The following is a 24,905-nucleotide window of genomic DNA, read 5'->3' on the forward strand; positions in this document are numbered from 1 at the left end:
AGTCTGGGATTCTTTTTACTATATTGCATGGCTATTTGGACAATGGATATCTATTTCTGAATATCAGAAAAGGAAATACTACAACTGGGATTATACTATTTGAGCAGGATTAGATGATTGATTTGATGTGAGATATGAAGGACAAACAAAATACCTCCAAGTTATGATAATATTGGAAATTATTAACTTGAAGGTGTAGGGAAGAAGAAAAAAATCTCAATTTAATTATTTCCATTGTAGTAAAAATATAGGAGGTTTTTTTAGACATATAATTTTCTTTAAGCTTAGTTTTCAGCACTTAAAATTCAGGTGTTACTGAAACATTCAAATAGAGGTGCCCTGCAGGCAAGTGGGAATAGAAGGTTGGACAGGAAATGAAAGATGAGTGCCAGAAACACTGAACTGAAAATCATCTGCATACAGAAGAGACTTGATGTAAGATTACATGAGGAAGAACATATCTAAAAAAGAGTGCCATAAAACCTAGAACTCTTTGGGGAATATCAAAAGACAGAGGGAACCATCAAATAGAGGCAGTGCAGTTAGAAATATGTAAAGATGTTACTTAAGATGAAAGAATGTCTCAGAAATGTGATGTGGAAAGAATATTGAAAAAGAGAATGTGATCAAATATCAGATATAGTAGAAAGTGGAAGATAATTATAGACCAAAAAGAACACTGGATTTATGTAAGAAATTTTAGCCCTAATAGGAGAGAAATTCAAAAGGCTTTTATGAATGAAAGCTTTGAGGAACTATGGGTAATAGAGTATCCATTTAATGATATTAGCCATGAAGAGTAGGGGAGAAATAGGATAATAGTTAGAAAAATGTGTTTAATATGATCTGATTGTTGCTATTGATTTAATCTAGCCCTCTTCTTCTTTTCTCATAAAAATTTAAAAAATGACACAATCTTTGCTAAATTCAATAGAATAATTTTAGACATGACAGACATATAAAAACTTAGCATGCCAAATTGTAATTAGGTGTCTACATCTTATGCATTCCTTAATGTATTGGTCAGATGAACAAAACTATGTAAACAAATCATGTACAAAGGAAAGACAAGCTGATAATAGAGAACGAGAGGAGAAATATTCCTATATTCCTCTGATTCTTTCCAAAATAGATGTTATTTTGAGCATTGGAAATGCTTTTCAAAGTTATTTATGGTACATGTATACCAGTTTACCTAATATATTCACAATTCTCAAAGATCTCTTAACCTTCATATTTAGTATAAATTGCTAACAATATATTTTAATTGTTTTCTTGCCTTAAATAATAAAACAAACAAAAAGAATTTTCTGCCTAAGATTGAATTTCAGAATTTCTGAACATTAGTCTAAATAGTTAGACCCAATACAATATAGTTTTTCTAGTAATCTGCCTAGCTTGAAGTTTGCAGCCAAGTCTAACTTACTGGTAAAGAGGGCTGTTTTAGAAGTCAATTTTTTTTTGTTGTTGTTGATTCATTGTAGTGGCTCTAACATTAATCATCTGCACATGCAATATAACATGTATATACATGTATACATATATATTCATACACACATATTCCTATGTGTATATATAATAACAACGTTTCTTATAGTTTTACTCTTTACTGGTTCAGTTCTTTCTTCTCTCATTGCAACGATCAGAAGAATAAAGGAATCATGGGTGGCAGACCTAACTTCTCACCTTGTCCTTGAAAAATTTTCACCCCATGTCCCTCTTACTATTGCATTCTGTTCAGTTTTTTTTTTTTTCTTCACTGTTCTTCTTGTCTCACTGTCTACTATCAGCTTGCCTTTCCTTTGTACATATTTAAGCAGTAAAAGTGACATATTTCTGTTTATCAACTCAGCAGGAGCAATAACAGAAGGAGTGAGGAAGGGAAGAGGGTAGAAAACAGGTCCAAAGTAATGACAATATTAATATCATTAGTATTATTATTAATTATAATAATGGTATTAACATATGTATAACAAACATTTATAAAACATCAGCAATGGTTTTAGCTTCTATGTAGATTGGGGATGGTAAATAATTATTTATTTTTTAAAATGATGTTCCCAGAGGGATGAGTCAAAGGAAAAAAATCCCAGATTTTCACATAGATAAAATCACATGTCAAAATACAGAATATTGTATGTGAAATTATTCAGTGTCTAAGCATATGACTATAATAACATGCAAAGTGGAATGATGATTAATTAGACATCCAATGGAAGTTGTGTCCTTTTTTTTTTTTTAAACAGAATTGCCAAGGCTGAATAACAAGGAGGAGAGGCAATTGAACTTTGCCTTTGAGGCAGTGGCTATTACTCACCCTTAGAAATGCCTGTCTCTGTCACAGGGGGCCACTGTAAGATCATAAGTTCAAAGGGAACTCACCTGAAAGCTTGAGTAATGCACTGGCAGATAAAACAGGCAACTGATTCGATTGATCCAACTTTTCCTCATATACCTTATTGGGATAAATTCCTTTATTATATAACAATGCACCTAAATGAATATATGAGGTTGGATTAAAAAATGCTGTTGAAGAGGCAAGCACAGCAATAGAACTCAACAGTCAGATTGGAAGCATTATGCCCCTTTCTGAATGATTCTCTTTTGTCTCTAACTCTCTCCAAAAATTGATCTCATTCAGAAATATCTATGTTTTGGCAAGAAAAAAAAATCTTGATTTAATTATTTCCACTGTAGTAAAAATCTAAGAGGTTTTTTAGACATATAATTTTCTTTAAGATGTGCCATCATTCTTTTTGCTTCAGTAGGAAACTTGGTTGAAAAACATTCCTGCAGTTCCTCAGAGGAATCCTGTGGTCTGGTGCAAAGAGCACAAGGCTAAGAGTCAGAACTTTATTTTGGAGCCAGCTCTGCTACTAATTAGCTGTGTGAATTCAAGGAAGGAAGTTACATTTGCTATAGCTTAGTTTCCTCATTAGTCCAAAAAAAAAAAAAATAGGGAGGGGTTATAATATCTGTCCAACAGACTTTATAGGATTATTATAATCCTATATATATATATATATATATATATATATATATATATATATAGGATATAGGATTATTATAATCATTGCAAGTTTGTATTCCCAAAACCAGACAATATAGATGAAATATATTTGACTTCTTTCTCAAAGAATTGTCACAATTTCATTTAGAGGAAAAAGTGCCACAGCACTCAGACTGTTCTACATGAAAGCCAAACCTTCACCACATTTTTGAAGCTGGGGAGGAAATGCAGGACTATTCCAATCTGAAGTATTGAAAACATAACTTTTTGTTTGTTTAGTAAAAAGAGCACACTGAATTGTATAAATGAATGGTTATTTTTATTCACAATAGAAACATAAAGCTAAGTGGAAATACATTATAATTAAGTGAGTCTTCTGTAAGATAATCATAGAGTATAAAAACATCTGCCTTTGTTTACTTTGTGCTTACTATATTTTAAAATCTTTTTCTGTATTTCAATTTCTTTTTACTAGAAGGGGAAGGGGGTTGAGACTTTAAAAAAATAACAAATTCAGTACAATCTACAATCTGCAAGGCATTGGGAATACAAATATGAATGTGACACATTCTCTATTTTAAAGAAGCTCATAGTGAGATTGTGAGGAAAGAGGAGGAAAGACATGAATAAAAATGATTTATGCAAATAAATAAACTCAATAGGTAGGTAAAACAAACCACTGTGAGAATTTTTAAAAGATACCAAATACTAGAAAGAAATCAATTAATGAACAGACATTTATTAAGCTTGTGTAATTTATTTTGTAAGACCTAATATTTGATAGGCTCAGTAGAATTGCAAAGACAATAGTGTGGTTACTGCCCTCAAGAACCTGAATTGCCAACTAAGGAGAGAACACATATATAGAGGTGTATATATAAATATATTCTAAGACTAGAAAGACTAGTTCTGGTTGATAGGAAATGGCCCTCCAAGATAGACATGTTTTAACAATTGCAAATTGAAGTGCATAGCAAAATCTGTTCAAATGTAAAAATGAGAAGAAGCAAGACAAAAATGGGATGAAGATTGGTTCATTTATCTGTACACCCAACAAAAAAGTGAGGATCCAACTAACAACAGCTGAGTAAATCAGTTAATTTCTGTTGAGTTGTGAATAGGTAGACAAATAGGTATGCCAGACTCTTCATAAATTAAATTCGAAGTCCCAAATAAAAACTTATTTTCTTATTAACTCATCAATTAATCAAAATACTTCTCTTATTAACTCCCCATACCTAGAGCATAGAATATCTTCAATTTAATAATAATTATTGTTATTGTTATTATGGTAATAATATAAATTTCAATTATTATTATTATTATTATTAAATATTTTATCTATAATTTTAGAAACTTGGGTTGAATCCAAACTAAAAAGAGACTTACATGTCATAGCCAACTGGGAGTATAAAACTATTTGAGATTTAATGGGGAATTACTAATAATTTCTGAGAGAGAAGCAATGTAATCAGAGGCATTATAGGATTATACATCTAAATCGCATATTGTAGATCTCATTTTTCTTGTGTAGCATGATAAATATGGACATATGTATCGAAGAATTACACATGTTTAACATATATTGGATTGTTTGTTGTCTAGGGAAGGGGGTGGGGGAAAAGGGAAGTAGAAAAATTTGGAATACAAGATTTTGTAAGGGTGATATAAATTTTTTTCCCCTTTACCCATTGAAAGGGGGCCCTGAAACTGTGTCCCCTTTAATATGTAAAAGAAGGGTGATTTGGAATCTCAAGCACACCTCTGGGAAAATCCTACCTTTGCCAGACAAAGCTCTCCCCATATTAAGTGGTCACATTCAGTAAAATATTGTGGCCAGGGAAGGGATTGCACCCTCTATTGAGTTGAGGATTAGTCCAGAACCATTCCCAGTAGTTCAAACTCCCAGTTAAGTAATCTCTTTTCAATTGGAGATCTAGGCCCAGGGCACTGTCAACATTGAGTGAATCTCATTCAATTTTGAATTGAATTGAAGCCCCAGAAGGCTAATAAAAGACAATTCTGAACTCTGAATCTTCCCAGATGTCCTAACAGACTATGCCCATGCGCAAAGATATTCTCTTCTCAGTGTAACCCACCTTTGTTATATTCCTTGCCCATTAAGAAGTCTGTCTTCCTAGCAAGCTGGTTTCTCAATGCCATGCAGATTTCAAGTTTATGAATTCTTTCATACAGGACCTTTGCCTCTGACCAGAAGGGATCTCCCACCCCAATTCTCACACCTCATAATTTGCACCTCATCAAGTGTGAATGTTGAAAACTATCTTTGCATGTATTTTGAAAATAAAAAGTCATTAAAAAAAAGTATAGGCCTATTCTTCATTTATGATGTCTATATTTGCAGGAGAGTGAACTTTAAGTCTAAGTGAGAATTTTTTTATAGCTATTGTTTTCATTGTGTTATCTTGGTTATTTTTAAAGAACTAATTATTTCTTGGCTAATTGTTAGTGGGCATTCATGTTTAGAGTTAAAACTGAGTAATCCTCTGATACCCTAAGGTAATAGCTGAATTTTGCAATCCACATATATGAATACAAGTTGGGAGAGGGGGCTAAGGCATTGCACATATATGGATATATGTATATATGTGTAATACACATACATATATATATATATATATATATATATATATGAATGCATGTGTATGTTATAGTGTAAATATACATATATTCAATTGTTTCAGCATATCTTCAGTGGAAGAGGTAGAAGGAAAATTTGAGGAACAAGAATAAATGAAAGTCACCATTAATATTCATAAAATGTTTGTATAACATGAATATTTATGTATACATATACACAAATATCAACATATGTGTACACATTCAGATTATACACATTCCCTTTGCATTTGTTACTCAGAGAAATCAATGAATCAATCAACAAGCATTTACCAAACACTTACTGCATATATGTCTGTTTTAGTTCTGATGCCTGAAAAGAATACACTTCTGATCAAAATTTGCTCATTACAGAATTTTTGGTCAATTAAGAAAATTGAGAGTGTATAAATAAAATTTTGCATTCATTTATTATAGAATTAGTTTAGATTGACTTTATAAACTGTATTGGATGACTTCAATGATTTTTTTTTTCTGTTCAGTGTTTCAGTAATTCTGTTGTTATTATTTAGATTTTCAAATTAATTTTATCTTTGATACCTGTACTTCATGAAATCTAGATTTTGGAAGTATGAAAAAAAATTATAATACACGATTCCTCATGTGTAACATGAAAGATTTCTTTTGATTTTTTTGTATATTAGAAGAGAAATGTGAAAGAATATTGTTACTGTCATTGAATGGTCTGGTTCCATGTTGTTGCATTCTTGGAGGCTATCAGTGATTTGATTTTGGAATTGCAAAGGCCCAATAATGACACCTCTTATTTAGGAAAGCAGTCAGTTAGTCAACCAGCATTTCTGCTGTGTCCCTGGAACTGATAAGTACTGGAAATGCTAAAGAAGGAAAAGCTGTGATTCCTACTCTCAAAGAGCTCAAACTCAAATGAAGAGACAACATGGAAAAATTTACATCCAATGTAATCCCTTTTGCAAAAGGCTATATCTAAATCTAAGTTGAGTTTTGGAAGATTAGGAGAAAATGTTAAGAGAAAAATGGACCCCAAGAATGGGAAACAGTAGCAACTAGATAGTTCATTGGTTAGAGTGCTGGGCCTGAAGTGAGGAAGACTAGATCTGGTCTCAGACACTTACTAACTGTATGACCCTGGGCAAATCATTTCACCCTGTTTGCCTTAATCCCCTGAAAAAGGAAATAGCAAACCACTTCAATATCATGGGAGCAGTGGCATGCTATGAAAGATGATTTGAGAGGAAAAGCACTAGGAAGGGAGAGGCCTGGGAAATCCCTTTTACCAAACCAAAACAAAAAACAAAAACAAAAACAAAAACAAAAAAACTATATTTGGAGTTGAATTTTGAAAGAAACTGGAAGATTAAAAAAAATGGTAGGAGAAAATTGAATTTCAAGAATGGGATATAGTAGCCAATGAAAATGCAGGGATTTTAAAGGTGGAACATCATGTGTGAGAGAAAGTAAAAAGGCCAGTGATTCTAAATTATAGACTGCATAAAAGGGAGGAAAATGTAGGAATACGGGAAAGGTAGGAAGACTGCAGATAGTAAAGGGCTTTAAAAGTCAAACAGAGGATTATATATGTGATCCATTGGAGTTTTTTGATTTGGAATGGGGGAGGTGGTGAGTTAGTGACATGATCACATGTATGTTTTGAGAAGATAAATTTAGCACCTCAGCAGAAGAAATACTTGAGTAAGAAGACACTTGAGGCAAAGGGACCCACAATTACACTCCTGAAATTTCAGGCCTGAAGTAATAAAAAGTACTACTCTATATTGCTGACTGGCTAAGGATAGAGAAGGAAGAAATGTGAGGGTAGAAATGCCCATATGGGACCAAAAAGGATACATGGGCAAGTTTTTGTGAATGGTCAAAGGATTGTACTGAAGGGAAACTGAATAACTAAGAGGATGGTTTCACAGCTATGTTTCACAGTAATAGGGAAAACCAGAAGATAAGAGAATTTGGGGGAGGGGAAGATAATTCTGCTTTGGACATGATGAATTTAAGATGTCTCCAGGATATCTAGTTCCACGTATAACATCTGTGATATGAATTTGCAGCTAAAGATATACTCAGATTAGATAAATACATTTGAAAATCATGGCTAAAAGAAGCAGTACTAGATTCACCTTGATCTTCCAGTTATCTCTCATTCAAAAATATTTTAATATATTTACTTCTAGAGTGCATGCATCACTCATTTCTCTGGTATGGCTACTGAGTTACCACAAAATCACCAATTTAAAGAGTTGTTGTTGTTCAGTTATTTCAGTCATGTCTCACTCTTTGTAATCTCATTTGAAGTTTTCTTGACAAAATTGCTGGAGTGTTTTTCATTTTCTATTCTAGCTCATTTTACAGATGAGGAAACTGAGGGAAACAGGATTAAGTAACTTGTCCAGGATCACACACAGCTAGTAGTGTCTAAGGCCAAAATATCTGAGGCTAGATTTGAACCTCAGGTCTTTCTGACCCTGGTTCTATACACTGTGCCAATTAGCTTTCCCTGTAATTAACATGTTATTAAATGCTTTCGTATATTTATTGTTATTAAAAACACAGAGCAACAATAACAATTATAATAGTTTACAAATAGCATATCATATTATGTAATGATGATTATAATAGTTATTTCTGTACAATACCATATTTGAGCTCATTATATGACATTCCTTGAATGGAACTGGGTTTTGGTTCCTTTTTAATCCCCAGCACAATGTCTGACATGTTGTTGATATTTAATAAATATTTATTGATTGATTGATAACAGACTTTTGAAATAAGAACTTCTGGTACTGGGGCAACTGGATGGTTCATTGGTTACTGGATGGTTCATTGGTTAGAATGCTGGGAATGAGAAACTAGGCATCGACCCACACTTAACCCCATACACCAAGATAAGGTCAAAATGGGTTCATGACCTAGGCATAAAGAATGAGATTATAAATAAATTTGAGGAACACAGGATAGTTTGCCTCTCAGACCTGTGGAAGAGGAAGGAATTTATGACCAAAGAACTAGAGATCATTACTGATCACAAAATAGAAAATTTTGATTACATCAAATTGAAAAGTTTTTGTGGAAAGAAAACTATTGTAGACAAAATTAGAAGGAAAGCAATAAACTGGGAAAATATTTTTACAGTCAAAGGTTCTGATAAAGGCCTCATTTCCAAAGCATATAGAGAATTGACTCTAATTTATAAAAAATCAAGCCATTCTCCAATTGAAAAATGGTCAAAGGATATGAACAGACAATTCTCAGATGAAGAAATTGAAACTATTTCTAACCATATGAAAAGATGCTCCAAGTCATTATTAATCAGAGAAATGCAAATTAAGACAACTCTGAGATACCACTACACACCTGTCAGAATGGCAAGAATGACAGGGAAAGATAATGTGGATGGTTGGATGGGATGTGTGAAAACAGGGACACTAATACATTGTTGATGGAATTGTGAATACAATCCAACCATTCTGGAGAGCAATTTGGAACTATGCTCAAAAAGTTATCAAACTGTGCATACCCTTTGATCCAGCAGTGTTACTACTGGGCTTATATCCCAAAGAGATCATAAAGAAGAGAAAGGGACCTGTATGTGCATGAATGTTTGTGGCAGCCCTCTTTGTAGTGGCCAGAAACTAGAAACTGAGTAGATGCCCATCACTTGGAGAGTGGCTGAATAAACTGTGGTATATCAATATTATGGAATATTATTGTTTGGTAAGATATGACCAACAGGATGATTTCAGAAAGGCCTGGAGAGTCTTACACGAACTGATGCTGAGTGAAACGAGCAGGGCTAGGAGATCATTATATACTTCAACAATAATACTATATGATGATCAATTCTGATGGACCTGGCCATCTTCAGCAATGAGATGAACCAAATCAGTTCCAATGGAGCAGTAATGAACTGAACCAGATACACCCAGCTAAAGAACTCTGGGAGATGACTAAGAACCATTACATTGAATTCCCAATCCCTATATTTTTGCCTGCTGGCATTTTGGATTTCCTACACAGGCTAATTGTACAATATTTCAGGGTCCGATTCTTTTTGTACAGCAAAATAACGGTTTGGTCATGTATACTTATTTTGTATTTAATTTATACTTTAATATATTTAATATCTATAGTCATCCTGCCATCTAGGGGAGGATGTGGGGGGAAGGAGGGGAAAAATTGGAACAAAAGGTTTGGCAATTGCCAATGCTGTAAAATTATCCATGCATATAACTTGTAAATAAAAAGCTATAAAAAAAAAAACTTATTTAAAGTATAACAACAACAACAACAACAAAAAGAATGCTGGGCATGAAGTCAGGAAGACCAAATCTGGCCTCAAACACTTATTAGCTGTGTGAACCTGGACAAATCCTGTTTGCCTCAATCCACTGAAAAAGGAAATAACAAACCACTTCAATATTGTGGGAGCACTGGCATGTATGGACCATGGAGTCACAAAGAGATAGGACTGAAAAACTGAAAACCAACAACAATTGCAAGTATTATTTCCATTCTACAGATAAGGAAATTAAGGTTTAGACTTGCAGGGGTCCTTAAACTTTTTAAATAGGGGGGCAGTTCACTGTCCCTCAGATTGTTGGAGGGCCGGACTATAGTAAAAAAAAAAATTTTTTTGTGGGCCTTTAAATAAAGAAATTTCATAGCCCTGGGTGAGGGGGATAATGATCCTCAGCTGCCACATCTGGCCCTCGGGCTGTAGTTTGAGGATCCCTGAACTTTAGAGACATTAAGTGATTTTCTTGGGGTCATATGACTAGAATAAAATGTGATATTTGAACCTTGGTCTCTCTTGATTTGTACCATGGACTTAGAGAATAATGTTGTTATTTTCATGTAGCCCATGTAACTTTCATAATTGCTTTACTACTCTATGTACCCATGGCCATTACCAAACTGTAGGATAAGAGGAGAGAGGTCCAACTATATAATAGCATTGTAAACATTTTTTAATAGTAATTGAGTTGATACTCATCACTAAGCACTTCCATCTAGGGACAAGAAACTGAAAGTATATTTACTGGAGACAATTCAGATAGGCAGCCCTTAGCTGGATGTAAAATAGAGCCTGTCACAATGTCATCTTTAAAATGAAGGAATGAGATATAATAGCTTCTGAGATCTCTTGCATATTTGTGTGTATTTGTCTGTGAGCATATACCTGGTTTGTTACGGGCTATGAATCTGGATCTACACAGATACCTGTGATCACACCCTTCTCCCATCATCCCCATCTACATCCCTTTTAAGTTAGAAAGGACAGAGAAAACGCTCCAATATCATAGGAGCTGTAACTGAACCACTTTTTCTCATTAAAGCTCACTGTACTGACTCATTTAACGTTCCCTCATAACTCTCTTGACTAGTTCAAATCAAGAGTTCCCTGATTCCCTTTCCATTATGTGATTCTCTTAAATAGCCTCACAAAAGTGCCTGTGCAATCAATTCACCTGTCAAAGTTTGAAAACCACAAGGAAATCCCTCATGGATAGCACAAAATAATGCTTCCTTATTTTCTGCTTCTATACTACATAGTATCCATAGTTCCTAGTAGACTGATAAAAACAGAAGGGGTGTAAAGGAAAGGTTAGAACTTGCCCAATTTCCCTCCAAATATACGGCTCCAAATTTCTTTAATAACTAATTAGAGTAATTAAGTTAGAGTAAACAAATTTTAGAGCAGCAGAACACCCAAAAAAGGCAGAGTACAATATTTTTCAGCTGAAGGCAATTTAGGTCAGCAAAAAAGCTCGTTAACACCAGAGTGGGACTCCAGAATGTAGTCCTGGAGCATATTGCACCAGAATATCTTTGACCTGGCTACAGTCAAGCCCCAGGCTCACTCCAGTAAAGTAGGAGTGAGTCTAGGGACCTCTGAATTAGCATTAGTATTGGTATTTCTTAGACCTTTCACCCTGGAGACACCAAAGAAGACTCACAGCTACAGTGTGATGGGGACACTCATAACAGTTCCAGGCAGAAAAGACTGCTTATAATTAGGTCCTCAGATTCACAAAATCCCTACATTTTGAGACAGTGCACACTCCAATCTGGAAACAGAATCCTACTTTTAAAAAGAGTTAAAATTTGAGCAATAGGGTAGTAAAATGAGCAGACAACAATTTTTTTTTCCTTGTCATAGAAAGTTACTATGGTGGCAAGGAAGATCAAAACACATTCAGAAGATGATAACAAAGTTAAACTCCTATATCCAAAGCCCCTAAAAAATGATCTCAGGCTTGGGAGAGCTCAAAAGGGAATGTGAAAATCAAGTAAGAGAGATAGAGAAAAATGAGGGAAAAAAAACTGAGAGTGGTACAAAAAGAAATACAAAAACTAAAGAAGACAAAAATGCCAATAAAAAACAAAATGAAACAAAACTGAACAATTGGAAAAGGAGTTATAAAAGGCTACTGAGGAAAATAATTACTTAAAAATTAGAATTGAGCAAATGGAAGCTAATGACTTTTAAAGTATTCAAGATACAATAAAGTAAAACCAAAAAAAAAAAATAGGGGAAATATGTAAAATATTTCATTGGAAAATTTGACCTGGAAAATAGGCTCAGGGGAGATAATCTAAAAATGACTGCTCTACCTAAAAGTCATGATCAAAAAAATCACCGGGTCATCTTTCAAGAAATTATCAAGGAAAACTGTCCTGATATCCTAGAATCAGAAGATATAGAAATTGAAAGAATCCACCAATCACCTCCTAAAAGAGATCCCAAAATGAAAACTTCTAGGAATATTATTTCCAAATTCTGGAATTTCCATGTCAAGCAGAAAATATTGCAGGCATACAGTAAGACACGGTTCATCTATAGGGGAGCCACAGTTAGAATAACATAAGATTTAGCAGCTTACATTAAAAAAAAACAACCTGGAGAATTTGGAATGTCATATTCCAGAGACCAGTGGAGCTAAAATTATAATCAAGAAGCATTTAGCAAAATTGAGTATAATTCTGCAGAGAAAAAGATGGGGGATTAAATGAAAGAGTAGATTTTCAAGCATTCATGATGGAAAGACTAGATCTGAAAGGAAAACTTGATGTTGAAATACAGGAATCTGGAGCAACATAAGGAGGTAATCAAGAAAGTGGTAAAAGAGACTTAATAAACTTTATCTGTTTACATTCTTACATAGGAGGATGATACTTGTAATTCGGAACTTTCTCATTATTATGACATTTAGAAGGAGTCATCATTCTTCTAAAGAATGATGAAATTAAGGGTGAGAGAGGAATGTACTAGGATAAAGGGAGAGGGAGCATTGGAAAAATGTAAATTATCTTCCATAAAAAAGGCCAGAAAAATCTTTTAACATGGAGAGGAAGAGGGAAAGTAAAGGGTAATGAGTGAACCTTACTACACTCCTCAGAATTGGCTTAAGAAGGAGATAACATACATGCTTAATATGAATATAGAAATCTACCTTACCCTGCAGAAAAAAAAAATAGGAGGGAGATGGGATATGGAAAGGAATGTAGGTGATAAAAGAGAAGGGAAGGAGTGGTTAGTAGCAAAACAGTTCTGAGAAGAGACAGGATAAAAGCAGAGAGAGAACAGAATAAATGGGGGAAAATACAATTACCAATAGTAATGTGAAAAATAATTTTGAAGCAAGCTTCTCTGGTAAGTCCTCATTTCTAAAGTATAGAGGGAACTAAGTCAAAATTATAAAAAAAATAAGAGCCATACCCCAATTGATTAATGATCAAAAATATGAGCTATGCCCAAAGGACTATATATTAATGTATATCCTTTGATCTAATAAAACCACTATTAGGCATGCATATCAAAAGAGATTTAAACAAAGGAAAATGACAATTATGTATAAAATATTTGTAGCAACTTTATGATAAAACTTGGAAACTGAGGTATTTCCCCTTACTTGGTGATTGGTCTGAATAAATTGTGGCATGAGATTATCATGGGATATTATTGCTTTGTAGGGAATGATCAGCAGAATGCTCTGAGAAAAAAAGAAAAACAAATCACAAAACTTGAATGTCCTCCATAAGGCCTAGCAAAGTGAAATGTACTGTATACAAAGTAATAGCAATGTTCTGGGATGACCAGCTGTAAATGATTTTGCAATTCTTAGCACTACAATGATCCATAACTACACTAAAGGATTTATGATGAAACTACTGTCTATACCAGAAAAGAAACTGATTGTGTCTGACTATTGAGTGAAACATGTGCTTTCTCTCTCCCCCCCCACTTTATTTTTCTTGGGAGTTTTTTTATTAGGGTGGGAGATATATTAGGGTAGGTTTTCTTTTATAACATGACTTTTATAGAAATGTTTTATATAACTTATTATGTGGTTTCTTAAAGGGTGCTGCGGTGGGGATAAGGGAAAGAATCTCAAACTCAAAAGTTTTTTTTTAAATTAAAAATGTTTTAAATGTAACTAGGGAAAATATTAAATAAATAAATTTTTTAAAAAAAGGAAAATTAAACTGGGCAAAAATAGAGACCATCAAAGCTGTCACTGGTTTGACTTTTCTAAAGGTGATAGATACTTTTTCTAGAATTTGAAAGTCCAGGTAGTGATGTAATCCTTCTAGTGAGTATTGCTATTACTTTGTCATGTTAATAGATACCATTTTATATTCTTAAATCATAAAGAAAAATGTGATGAATATCAATTTTTAGAAGAAGTAACTCATTGAATTAATTGTCCAGGAATCCATTTTGTCCTGTCCTACCTGGATTTACCCAGGGGTAATTCTGTGGTTTGCTTTTTCTCCTCAAAATTTTATAGTAAGCTGTTGTGGGTCAGGGGACTCATAAATTGTGGTCATTTTGTCCCCCTTTGCCATTATTTGGCCTCCTGGATCATATACCTAATGTTTCACCATGGAAAATAATAGAATGCCTCTGTACACAAATCATGTATCCTGATGAGCTTATTCTAAGTTTCCTCACAACTTATTTTCAGATCAAGGCTACAAAGCTTAGGATGTCTGAACGATATGTATATTACTTTCTCCTATGTTGGCATCACAATTCTAGCTAATTCTAGGTCACTGAATTTACCTATACTTAGAACTTACATCAACACCAAGAACCAGCATTCAGGTGGAAGGCATCTCCTCCAGTGTTTCAGGCTCTGTGATTTTAAACTTGAGGGTACTTTTCTTCTGAGGTTTTATTTTCTAATTCCCATTTCCCTATCTCTAATTTGAGCTTTCTGTTGTTTTTAATGAGTGAGAAGACACTTAGCTCTCACTTCCATTTCTAAAAAAACAATTTCCTTGTGATCTTTAGGAATTATCCTTGGTAGAGGGTTTCAATTTGCTCTTAGTGTATGTGCAAGATTATCTTATATAAGAGAGGTGAATTCCCTCTTGTTGACATGGCTTTGCACCTAATCATTTTTTCTGTGAATATATAACTTTGAAATTAGAGGCCTGTTATAGAAATACGTATTATAATATTCAAAAATGGAACTATCAAGCAAAAATATTATAATACATGTATATTTCTTATATACATATATAAGTTCAAGTACTATTGAATATTTAGCACCAATTTTTAAGCTTACAGATCTAGAGCTAGAAAAGACCTTGGTGGCCATCTTGTTCAATCTTCTCATTTAACAGATGAGGAAATGAAGCCCACAAGGATTAAGTCACTTGTTTAAGGTCATACAGATAGTAAATGGTCGCTCAAAGGATTTGATCCTGCATCTTCCACCTCCAGATTCATGATATCATTTTACTTCTATATTCGCTTATGTTTTATCTTATTTTTAAATAGTGTCAGTTTTTTTTTTTCACTTATCCTCATTAAATTTTATCTTATTAGATACCATCCGGTGACAATATTTTTTTTTTTTCAATTAATGCGATCATTTCCTGTCTTACTAGCCCTCTTGGTTTTCCTTTTTTCTGGAGATAACTAAGTTGTATGGTGGATTGAGCACTGGATATGGGATCAAGAAGATTGGAATTAAGTCTGGCTTCAGAAGCTTACTACCTGTGTAAACTTGGGAAAGTCATATGATCTTGATCTGCCTCAGCTATCTCAACTGTAAGGGGATCAAATGAGATAATATTTGTAATAGTGTTTAGCACATGGAAGGTATTTCATAAATAGTGATTTTCTTCTATTTTCCCTATAAATTTGATAAGCATATTATCTTGCTTTTATCCAAGTAACTGATAAAAATAGGATACAGAACTCAGCACAGACCTTGAGACTAAAGACTTCTTGTCCAGTTGACATGAAACCATTACTAATTACTGTTTGGGTTTGGTCATTTAATGGCTTTTGAATCTACCTAGCTCAACATATTGTCTGACTCACATTTTTCCTGATCCCCACTCCTAATTATCAGGAGATTGTGTCAAATACTCTCTAAAATCTAAGTAATTTACATCTAAAATATTCTGTCAGAGGAAATAAGATTTTTGATTTCATGTTTTTTGTATGATTATCCTTTTCTTTCTAGGTGTTTGCTATCATACTTTTAATAATATAATATATAGGTCATGTCAAAATATGTTCATACACATAATTGGAATACAGTATGATGGTATCATAGGAGAACTATCTACATGTTTTGAGTTATGTTTTTTCATACCTATTATTTGCATGGAAAACTTAGAGATGCTTGGTTCTGAAAGGAACTTCAATCTGATACAAATCAGGGGGATTATTATGACACAGTTTGCTCCTTTCCTGGAAGTGGATTTGGTTTCTAACAGTTTGGTTTAATTATCTGAGATAACAAATTGAGATTCAATTTGGTACAGAAATTCCAAAACATAGATTTAGAGAATGAAGAAAATTTAGGACTCTTTTCTTACAGATTGATAATCTAGGCATAGAGAGGTAAAATTACTTGTGCAGTCACATGATAGAATTATCAAATGCAGGAACTGAACTCAAACCCTGCTTATTCCAGGCCCAGAATTCTATGTTTTGCATCATGCTATCTGTCTCTGTTATAAAAGATTTTGACTCTAGTGGTCTGAGATGCTGGGAAATAGTGGTTCCATTTTCTAATAGTGAGAAATACTGCTTTTTCTTTATTTCAGGAACTGTGTGGAAAAACTTATTTTCCTTAGAAAAGAACTAAAATATTCTTTATTTCTCCCTTTTCAATTGTGGGTAGGGAAAAAGAAATCAAATTTTGACTAATGAGAAAAATTTAAAATTATCACCCCAGATTCATTTTATAATAGTCATAGAGGGGAGCCCAAGAAAACCTGAATTTCTTTTTAAATAGCTTTTTTATTTTAAAAAATACTTGCAAAGATAGTTTTCCACTTTTACTTTTGAAAAACCTTGTATTGTATTTTTTTTTCTCCTTTTCTCCCCTCATTCCCTCCCATACATAGTTAGCAAACAATCCAATATAGGTTAAAGTTGTGCTATTCTTCAAAGTATATCTCATTATTTGTTGTGCTGCACATACAAAATCAGATCAAAATATGAAAGGAAAAAAAAAACAAGTAAACAATAACACAACAATAACAAAAAGTGAAAATACTATGCTTTGATCCATATTCAGTCTCCATAGTTCTCTCTCTGGGTGTGAATGGCTCTTTCCATCAGAAGCTATATTCCAAGCTATGAAAATATTGCTTGAAGCTGATTTAATGTTCTTTCCTATTATTGACACTTACAGAATGCATTCTTCACTTAGTTGAGTTTTTCTAATTCCTATTCCCTTCTTTGATTTTTTTTTCTTTTTGTTCTTCTTCTCTAAGAACTTCCCTAATTTCACTTTCTTAGTTTCTGTCCTCTCTTGTTTTGCAGCTTTTCTTTTCCTTATTAAGTATTATAGCTTTTCTCATCTTTTTTTGTATATTTTCTTAGTCAAGAGTTGTTCCTTTTTTGTATTCTTTTTTATATATATAGTGGGTCTCTTCACCATATATTCTTTCTGGGACTCATCACTCTATACTGCAGGTTGAGATATTGAAAATTTTCCTCAGTCCAGTCTTCCTGCTGAAACCCATTTGGGGAAAAATATCTATAGTCCCCCTTTTGAGTTCCATCTCATGCTATTTAAATGGGACATCAGTATTAGTATTCAAAACCAAGTGTCAGAAGCCAAATATTAGATGATGCTCTATGAGATGTTAAAACTAGAGATTCATAAGCAAATGACAGTCTAAAGGAAATAGTAAAGAGAAATTTCTAAGTAGCATAGCAATAGGTAAGTAAATCTGATAAACAAATGATAAAAGAGCAAAGAAGCAAAATTTGATAGAAGTAATGAATCATCTTCAGGACAATAGACTAATAAAAATTCTGAGGATAGAATCCTGAAGTACAACAACACCTAATGGGAGAATTTACTACAGTAAAATAGAATTTAGAAATAAAAGGAATCTTAGTAATCATTTATTTTATTTCCTTCATTTCCTATAAAGTTTATGCTGAAATTAGCACTAAAGATGAGCTTTTTAATTTATAAAGGAGAACAGAAAAAAGGATTGTATACTAAATTGTAATTATTTATTTTATATAGGTTTCTTTAAATATATAACTAAAATAACAAATTCATTACAATTTACAAAGCTCATCTGCCCATTTGTGCTTTCTTCTAAACTTTGTTTTCTCTTCTGTTCATTTCTTTCTTCTGCTTATTAAAAATAAAAATATTTCAATAAAATTTCATTCTTCAACCTCTTTCCTTCTTTTCCCCTCTCCTTTCTCTCATTCCCTTCCTCCTTTTTTCTTTTCCTCCTTCCATTTTGCCCTCCCTCTCCTTTCACCCTCTCTCAGTCACTCTCTTTGTGTGTCTCTCTCTGTGTGGTTCTATCTATCCCTCCATTCCTTCTTCCTCCCTCTTCTTTTCTTCCCTCCAACACTTTCTCACCACTTCTTCTTCCCTCCCAAATTGTCACATATACTTTATTTTTTTTAATAATTATAATTTTTTATTGACAGAACCCATGCCAGGGTAATTTTTATTATAACATTATCCTTTGTATTCACTTCTGTTCTGATTTTTCCCCTCCCTCCCTCCACCCCCTCCCCCAGATGGCAAGCAGTCCTATATATTTTAAATATGTCACAGTATATCCTAGATAAAATATATGTATGCAGAACCAAACAGTACTCTTGTTGCACAGGAAGAATTGGATTCAGAAGGTAAAAATAACCCGGGAAGTGCAAACAGTTTACATTAATTTCCCAGTGTTATTTCTTTGTGTGTAGCTGCTTCTGTCCATCATTGATCAATTGAAACTGAGTTAGATCTTCTTTTTGTCAAAGAAATCCACTTCCATCAGAATACATCCTCATACAGTATCATTGTTGAAGTATATAATGATCTCTTGGTTCTGCTTATTTCACTTAGCATCAGTTCATGTAAGTCTCTCCAAGCCTCTCTGTATTCATCCTGTTGGCCATTTCTTCCAGAAATAATATTCCAAAGCATTCATATACCACAATTTACCCAACCATTCTCCAATTGATGGGCATCCATTCATTTTCCAGTTTCTAGCCACTGCAAACAGGGCTGCCATAAACATTTTGGCACATGCAGGTCCCTTTCCCTTCTTTAGTATCTCTTTGGAATATAAGTCCAGTAGAAACACTGCTGGATCAAAGGGTATGCACAGTTTGGTAACTTTTGGGGAATAATCCCAGATTGCTCTCCAGAATGGTTGGATTTGTTTACAACTCCACCAACAATGCATCAGTGTTCTAGTTTACCCGTATCCCCTCCAACATTCATCATTATTTTTTCCTTTCATCTTAGCCAATCTGACAGGTGTGTAGTGGTATCTCAGAGTTGTCTTAATTTGAATTTCTCTCATCAATAGTGATTTGGAACACTCTTTCATATGAGTGGAAATTCACATATACTTTAGATTCATTTTTTTATAACCTAGATCCATTCTTTTCAAGTGAGAGTTGCAGAACTAATTATGCTTTTCCAATCCATTCAATAGCTTTGTTATCACACTGGACCAAACAACTGGAAGCTGGGATAATATAGCCTCAGTAATGGAGCCCATATTTTTGGCTTTGTTTACAAGAAGATTTTTGGCAATTTGAGGCCATGAAAATTAGATCATTTCTTTTATTATGTGCCATTCACTAATTGCTCAGCTATATGTTGGGAAATCTCATGTTAAAAGTATAATAAGAATGAATTACATACTTTTCTCCTAAAATTTATATCAAATTTCAGTCTCCATGGGTTAATTATTAATCTTGCATTAGATATTGATATAAGCAAAAAGCTAACTTCCAGATTAACTATTTACAATTTGAGTATATGCACTTTGGTTACTGTAATGACATTTTGGCATTATAACCTTTGTAAGAATAATATATTTTTGGAGTTCACTATTAATTGCTTGGTCCTATTATCACCCTTTTCTCCAAAGCTTTTGTCTAACATAAAGCTCCCAATGGGCTAAAGCTGATTAATTTCTAGAAATATTACTTACAAGCTAAGCTGGAACAGTATAAATTTAAGTTCAGCATAGAAGAAATTCTTTAGTGACATATGACATCACTAAACTCAAAGAGATCAAAAGATGCAGACAATCCTGGATTGTCAAATCTGTTTGTGTTACCTTACTCTAAGTCAAAGACTTCTATACTAATCTCAAGATTTTTTGGGCAGTAGAAATGGAAAATAATAATTAAATATCATTCTTTTATATCATAGAATTTTAGTTTTAGAGAAGCCCTTGGATATAATTTAGTTGAGCTTACCCTTTTAATAGGTGAGGAAGATGGTATCTAAAAGGTTTAAATGTTTTGCTCAAGGTTATTCTGGTGGTTGTAAGGGTCCCTTTACTCACCAAGAGGGCCTCCACTGGATTCTTACCATTCCAGATCTTTGGACATCTCTAGCACAGCTCTTATCAAGCTGTGATCTTTCCCCACAAAGCACCCGGGACACATCAGTTTGATTTACACAGCAAACGTTTATTTAAGCACTACATAGCTCTTCTAGCTCTCCCTGGTTACTCCCCGACTCCCTCTAACTCCTCTAGGTCACTCCTAGACTCCTCTCAGTAACTCCTCCCCTCTGACGCAGTTACAATGCTTTTATAGACCCAGTTCACATCCTGTCCAACCCGGATATTCTTCTTTGTACTGCCATGTTGCAGGATACTCCAAGCTAGTTATTAATCTTTTAAGTAAACATCCTGTCTTTCTGACCATTTTTCTGCCATGTACACATTTTACTGCCACTTACCCAACAGTTGGTTACTTATGGAATGAGGGAAAGAATTAAATGAAGATATGTTGACCATTTCCCACCATAAGTGATATTCTGGGCATTATAACAAATGATAGATATTATAGACATCATAGATAATTAGTCTACTAGATAGTCTTACCTTGATGTAATAATGTTTAGTTATCCCTTGTTTCTCACAGGCTATGCCAGTGGTCCTCAAAAGAGGTTTACTAGATGTGCTGTACCACTGTAGATAAAATCAATTTTAGGAATAATCTAATATATTTTATTTTCTCAGCATATGGAGTATACTATGTATAATATAATAATAGAGGAGCTCTTTTTAGTTTTTCCAATTTAATTGCTTTTCCCTTCTTTGTTTGCTTTAATGATATTTTTCTACCATTAACAAATCCAGAATGTGATATTAGAATATAAATATGATTTTTCTAGTATCTTTTATATAGAAAATAGGAAAATAAACTTTTAAAAATTTGTTCATAATTTTCAATTTTCTTCTGTTTGTTGTCCTTCTTTTTGCTCTTTAAATATTCTCAGGGCAATTTTTCTTAGTTGGGTTTCTAATTATTCCCTTATAAACCTGTTCTGTTCTTTACTGCTTCTCTTGGTTTTATAGAGCAAGTTACATTGCTAATAATACTGATTATTCTTTGTAAGACTTAAGAGTGAGTTTTCAGATTTTTCTAAACCAGTATTGTCCTGGACTACCATCTCTCTCTGCTTGGCAAATAAATAATTTATTTGTTGACCAAAAGAGTTTTATAATATTTTGGGCAACTTGTTTTGGCATTTGATTATAATAATTTTTGTATAATATTGTTATTATTGGTATTTATACCATTTCTACTGACCAGTACCCATTTTTCATTGCCAGTTACCCTGAAAAATGTTTCATATATGACTATTATATGAAAATAATTCTTTTATATGTTTGATAAATATGATCAATTTCTTTTTATAACGTTATTTAATGCTCAGTTTAATCATTTGTAGTGTTCTTCTTTCTAAAAATATATTGTTCTCTGGGAGCAGCTTTCTCAGGGGGCTTCTGGAGGCAACCTTGGTTTCAGTTCAGTGTAATAATCACCTCAAATGAAGCCAACTGTTAAAGTATAGTCCTTCATTGTCTCTTCCAAAATAGATCACTTAGCTTTCTTTAGTTCTGAGAGCTCTCATTGCTAGTCTTTTTCCTCTGCCAGCTTCAGCCTTTCCTCTTCTGAATGCTTTGTTCTCAATCTGCCAAAAGTCTCTAGTGCTTGTCCTTTTATATGCTCTTTTAGAGGTGTGAACTCAAAAATTGACTCCTCTTCTGAGAGTGGGATTGTGGGTTCCTGACGTGTGAATCTCCCAAACTTGTGAACTCTAATGTGTGAGCTAATGTGTGAACTCTCAAAGGTGTAAACTTAGGTACATAAGCATTGTTTCTATCAATTCCAGTGAGTTAACACTTTGTAAGGATTCTAACGCCATTAGCATTCAATACAAATTAACTACAAAGGACCCATGAAGGGAGATATTATTTGCATCCAGAGAAAGAGCTAATAAGCAGAAATATGTATAGAAAAAATTTAGATCTATACATATTTGTGTTTAATGGTAGCCATTTCTAAGGTAAAGGGGAAGGAAAGAAAGGAAGAAAAAAGTTTTGCATGATAACTTTATTATCTTTTAAAAAGGAATAGTAAGTTATGCACAACAAATTTGTAGTTTCATGTGTAATCATCTTAAAAAAAATTCCACAATATTATACAAATGTTTGTGTTATTACACACACACACACACACACACACACACACACACAAACAAATAAACCAAATAATGTATCTCATCATTCTAAATGATTAGATATTACTTGCATTTACAAAGTCCATAGTCCTGCCAACTTGTCTTATTTGCTTTTCTTCATATGTGATTTTTCATATTTTTCTTCTAAGTAGCTTTGCACAGGAGGATATTCCCATACTCTAAAAATGCTCTCCCATTCAACTCTATTAAAATCACTGACTCCTTTAAAGATTCAGGTGAAATATCACTTATTTTAAGAGAGCTTTTCTGATTGTTTTATTTGCTAGTGTTCACAGCCCAAATGATTGTATATTTATTTTACATATGTGCGTTGCTTTTACTGTTTCCTAAATAGAATGTTAACTTATTGAGAGTAAGAACTTTTGTCTTTATAGCCTCAGCATCCAGAACACTACTTGGGACATAATAGGTTTTAAATAAATGGATGTTGATTGACTGATTGGTACTTTATCCCCCAAATATAAAGTACTTGAGAGCAACGACTGTCTTATTTTTGTCTATTTTTTATAGTACATAAAAATACCTTGCAAACAATTCACAAGCATTTATCAAGTATCTACAAGTATCTTGATACAAGTATCAAGTTTCAGAAATTAACAGATGCAGGGGATATAATGAAAAAAACAAAAGTACCTTCCCATGACGGGCTTACATTCTATGAGGCTCATAGTAGAATTTTAACAAATTTTTATTGTACTGAAATGGAAGCATGATTTTTGCCCAATAAAACTGAAATGGTGCTTCAGTTATCTGAAATGTTTCTTGAGGATAGGAAGATCAATAATGATTTAGAGAATTTTTTCATGACTATAAGTGGTTTTAATTTTTTCATCTGAAAATTGTTCATAGCAAGCCTATGCCCATTTATCAATTTGAGAATGGCCTGAATTCTTATAAATTTGTGTTAATTCTTTATGTATTTTAGAAATGAGGCCTTTATCAGAACCCTTGGGTATAATTTTTCCTCAGTTTATTGCTTCCCTTCTAATCTTGTCTTCATTTGGTTTTGTTTGTACAAAAACGTTTTAACTTAATATAATCAAAATTATTAATTTTGTATTCCATAATATACTCCATAATATACACATTTTGGGCCATAAAATCCTTCCTTCTTCACAAAACTGAGAGGTAGACTATCATTTGTTCTTCTGATTTACTTATAATATCTCTCTTTATGTTTAAATCATGAACCCATTTTGACCTTATCTTGGATATAGGGTATTAGGTGTGGGTCAATGTCTAGTTTCTGTGATACTGTTTCAACTTTCCTAATAATTTTTGTCAAATAGTGAGTTTTTATCCCATCAACTGGGGTCTTTGAGTTTATTAAACACTAAGTTATTATAGTTATTGACTATTGTGTTTTGTGAACTTAATCTATTTCATTGATTGACTATTCTATTTCTTAGCCAGTACCAAATGGTTTTGATGACCACTGCCTTATAAAATAGTTTTAGGACACCTTCATTTGCATTTTTTGGTTAATTCACATTCAAAGGAACTTTTGGACTGGACCAGTGATTTTCCTTAATATAGGCTAATAAGGATACTCTCTTTAATACTATAGGTTGGCACTTGTTTGACAACAGACAGTTGTTTAATGTTGATGAGGAATTGAAAGATTGAGTAACTCATCCAAGCTCACATCCAAGCAGGATTTGAATTCAGGTCATTCCTATTACAAGGCTGATTGTCTTTCTACTATATCATATAACCTTTGGAAGTACCGACCTACCTACATTGAGGAAATTTCCTCAGTGGAAACCGAAATCACAATTCGGTGAAATACACATGTACACACTCACATACAAACACACACAAACACATACCAAAACAAAAACAAAACCTTCTCTTATAAAATTTGGAAGAAATGCAGAATTTTAAAATAATCTATGATGTTTCTCACTTATCTGTTATTTTATGAGTACTTTAAAGTTCTATTGCACTGGTAAAAGGTTGTAAAGAATAATTATGGGGGCAGAACCAAGATGGTAGAGAGCAGACACAAGTTTCTGTGATCTTCTCTGACCTCTCAAACCAACAGGACATTAAGCCTGTAAACTGGTCTTGGAGTCAAAGAATCCACAAATATTTGGAGTACAACACATTCCCAGAAGAAGGTATTTTGGAAGAATGTCAGAAGAAGTCTGTTTCAAACAGTCAGGGGAACAGTCTGCCTAGTCCAGACTACAGTACAGGGAGACTGGGCAAAGAGCTGGGGCTGAAAAGCTTCTATG

This window comes from Sarcophilus harrisii, chromosome 5, assembly GCF_902635505.1.
Source record: "Sarcophilus harrisii chromosome 5, mSarHar1.11, whole genome shotgun sequence".
NCBI classification, from domain to species: Eukaryota; Metazoa; Chordata; class Mammalia; order Dasyuromorphia; family Dasyuridae; genus Sarcophilus; species Sarcophilus harrisii.